The sequence below is a fragment of the Saccostrea cucullata genome, unplaced genomic scaffold (genome assembly GCF_032062105.1).
Source record: "Saccostrea cucullata isolate Sc308-1 unplaced genomic scaffold, CSIRO_AGI_Scuc_v1 ctg5095, whole genome shotgun sequence".
Classification (NCBI taxonomy): domain Eukaryota; kingdom Metazoa; phylum Mollusca; class Bivalvia; order Ostreida; family Ostreidae; genus Saccostrea; species Saccostrea cuccullata.
The window spans coordinates 1-3449 of record NW_026932787.1 but is presented as its reverse complement, the minus strand read 5'-3'; the positions used below and the strand labels follow the sequence as shown (position 1 = coordinate 3449).

The 3449-nt window shown below is 31.6% G+C and overlaps 1 long non-coding RNA gene across 1 annotated transcript; it reads right to left on the bottom strand.

Annotated features, from left to right (window-relative positions):
* Positions 1-1298: 1298 nt before the first annotated feature.
* LOC134236171 (uncharacterized) lies at positions 1299-3443 on the bottom strand. The gene is made up of 2 exons (XR_009985549.1): positions 3254-3443; positions 1299-1463 (listed from the first exon to the last, which is right to left on the bottom strand). It is a non-coding gene; the product is annotated as an uncharacterized LOC134236171 (long non-coding RNA).
* Positions 3444-3449: the final 6 nt, after the last annotated feature.

Sequence of the window (3449 nt, the reverse complement as noted above, 5' to 3'; positions counted from 1 at the left end):
AGTCTAATATTATTTGCAACATTTTAATTAGATGTTAAATGGACATACTTCTGTAGTAAATATATAAAAGTGAAATGAAGTTAACATTTAAAAAAGCAACAGAAGCGATCGAAAAAGACCCAAACACAGCGTTAAGTGCAATCATCCTTTACAAAAAGAGAAGAAAGGAAATATACAATGAAATGTTTATAAGGTCAGGTTAACTTCTGAAAAATGAATTGAATCGAATAGAAAAGAAAAACATAAAAAAATAAACAAACAAGAACGGTAGCCATTTACATGTAGGACCTATCAAAAATAATATCTAAATTCCATATAACGAATTGTCGAATTAGTTACATCGAATTTAATCTGATATAATAACAAAATTTGTTAATTTCGTTATTGTGAATTCAAAAATTTATCATAACGAATTTATGTTATAACGAATTCAGAAACTTCTTATTTAAGGAATACATGTAACTATTATGTTGTAAATTTTGAATTTACTAGGGGGAGGTAAATGCAAAATTTACAACATGATGTTATCATGTTGTAAATTTTGCATTTACCTCCCCCTAGTAAATTCAAAATTTACAACATGATATAACTGTCTTATTTTTCGATTTCATGATGTGATCAATCATGAAATCGTGATAATTTGCATAAATGCATAAAATTATCACGCAAGCCAATCGATTGATCATCAAAAAATCTGACAGTTATTCCTTATATTTACATGCTCTTGATTCCGCCAATCCACGTGCTACAAGCCACGCATCTGTCTTTCTATTTGTCCCGCCCTGCATGTGATTTTTTTTAAACCGCGCCTATCGATGAACCAGTGCATTGATGAGGAAATTAAGTACATTAACAGTTTGTGATTTTATCTCGGACAAAGACATTGGAAATGTAAATATTAAGAATTAAATTCATTAAAACGAACTCTTTATTTTGTTTTAAAGAATTGAATTCGTTAACGAATTCGACAAATCGTTTATCGAATCGAGATATGTATATGTGTATATTTAACTGTAGGCGTAGATAAGAATTATCGAATTTGTAATAACGAATTTTAATTCGTAAAAAATTCTTTCAATATGTTATTACGATTTTAATCTGTTATATGACTGTTAAAAGACTAAATTCATAATAATATTCGATTTCATTTCACAAATTCGAATAAATTGCTATAACAAATTAAATTCGTTATAACAAATTCAACAATTTCTTATATCGAATTAAAAATATTTTTTTGATAGGCCTAAATGGGAATTCGTGTAAATTTGAGTAATGTAAATGAATCATCAACGACAGAAAAGGCTTAATTATTTATTTAAAAAAATCATATTTCATATATATATAGAATGCAAGAGAAGATATCATAATTATTTAAGCATATTGTTTATTTTAAGTATTCACAATAAGGGGACTACTTATGCTTTTCTAAAATGCCATCACAAGTACTGTTTTTATCTTCTATTCTGTAAGAAAAAAAAATTGATTCGATTTTAAATTAAATTATGCGTACATGTCATGAATTTTAACACTCAGCTTTTGGTCATACTTTGAGGCGTTAACAATAATCAATTGGTTGTATTTTCTGCATAATATTAATTAATCTGATTACATCGTGAAATCAGATATTTCTACAAGTTTACGAAACAGATCTAAAACAAGTTCATCCTGAAGAATTCATTACATCTACCAACATTATTTATTAAAAATTCCGACAAGTAAATCAAATGAAACTCATTCAACAAGAAAAAAAAATATACATCTATGAATAAGAGTGTATTTAAAATATTAATTCTACCCAGATTTCTAGAATTGTAAGGAATACTTTGTAACCTTAAGGAAGTAATTAAACACATATAGGACTCAAAGCTCACCAAAGTCACTTATGTAAACCCTAGTCGTCAGATCCCCCCCCGAAAATTTTGTATTCATCTGTATTTTAATCGCATTTTGTGGACCCATCCTATATACAGGGACCTTGATTTCAACAAGAATGGTTCTATAATATTATATACAGGGACCCTTATTTCAACAAGAATGGTTCAGTCTACAATACCAGCTTCCACATTCATTGATTTATCATGGATTTGCCATTGATGAGTTTCAAAGATCTTTCCTGATGAAGTACTAATATGGCCCACCAGACTCTTGGAGGGGTGATATGAACAATTCAGAATCAACATTACACATCAGTTTCAGCTTTTCTGGTCCCGTAGTCCCGTAGTTCTTGAGGACTTTTTAAATATACTCAGTACTAGTATATTTCTACCACAAATTTCAATGTTAAACCTATGTTCCCTATTGTGGTCACAGGTGCTTAAGGACAAGACCCCCCCCCCCTCTTCGATAGACCGTCGGGGGCCTTTTATACTTTTTTTCACATAAATTATATATGGATGATTTTTATAAAACGTTTGTTTTAGGTAATGTTTTTAAGTTTTGGCATAGATTTTATCAAAAATCTGTCACTGAAAAATAACTCATGAGAGAAAAGAGTCGAAAAGGCCCAGGGATCTATTTCAAAAGGGGGTCTTTGTCCTCAAGCACCTGTGATTGTGGTACATGTATAACCCTACAACTTAGGGCCCATATTTGAACAATTAAGAAGCTTCACTATACCTTAGGAAATTCCGCATATAAGTTTCAGCTAATTTTTTGACCAACACTAGTTTTACCTCTTCAAGATTATCTCTCCTTGAAAGGGAGCCGTGTCCTTCATTTTAGAACCCCCTTTAACTAGGGATCTTTTGTGCAGTATTTAATTAGCATTGTTCCAGTAGTTGTAAAAAAAAGTTGAAAATTCGAAAAGTTTGCAAATGGAATTAAGATCAGCTAGACAGATTTGGGACACCATGTGATCAGAAAGGTTAACTTGAGCTTTCAGCTCAGGTGAGGTATGTTTCCCTCTTAAGGATAAATCACACAAACACACTTTTTATCAGAAATCAGCAATGTTTCTCATAGATTTACATTTAAATTGGTAACCAGAGTAATGTTTACCTAGTGGGAAAATTCTATAAGATTCATTTTGTCATAAGATTAAAAATCTGTGCAAAATTTTGTATGGAATTATATAGGAAGCAAAACAAAGTCTCATATAAGTACTAAGAAAAACCAACGATTTCTTTATATTTCAGGGATTTATTATTTATGTCATTCAAAATCAAAATCAGTCAAAAAATATATATCAATCCATGCATTAATTATTTGTTTGTGTTAAGTACTTTAATGTTTAATTAAGATGGCTAACTCGTACCATTATTTATCGTCTTTACCCCACATCGCCTCCCCTACTTTTGCCACGCCCTTAAAGGGATTTGTGATGGCCCGGACGACAGCACTCCCTGGGTAACTGGACACGCCTGCTCCGGCAGAATCTGTTTTGTCCGCCACATCTACAGAATCCTTAACCGCCTGGAACGGTGCTGCCACTAGCGACCCCACGGCGGCCA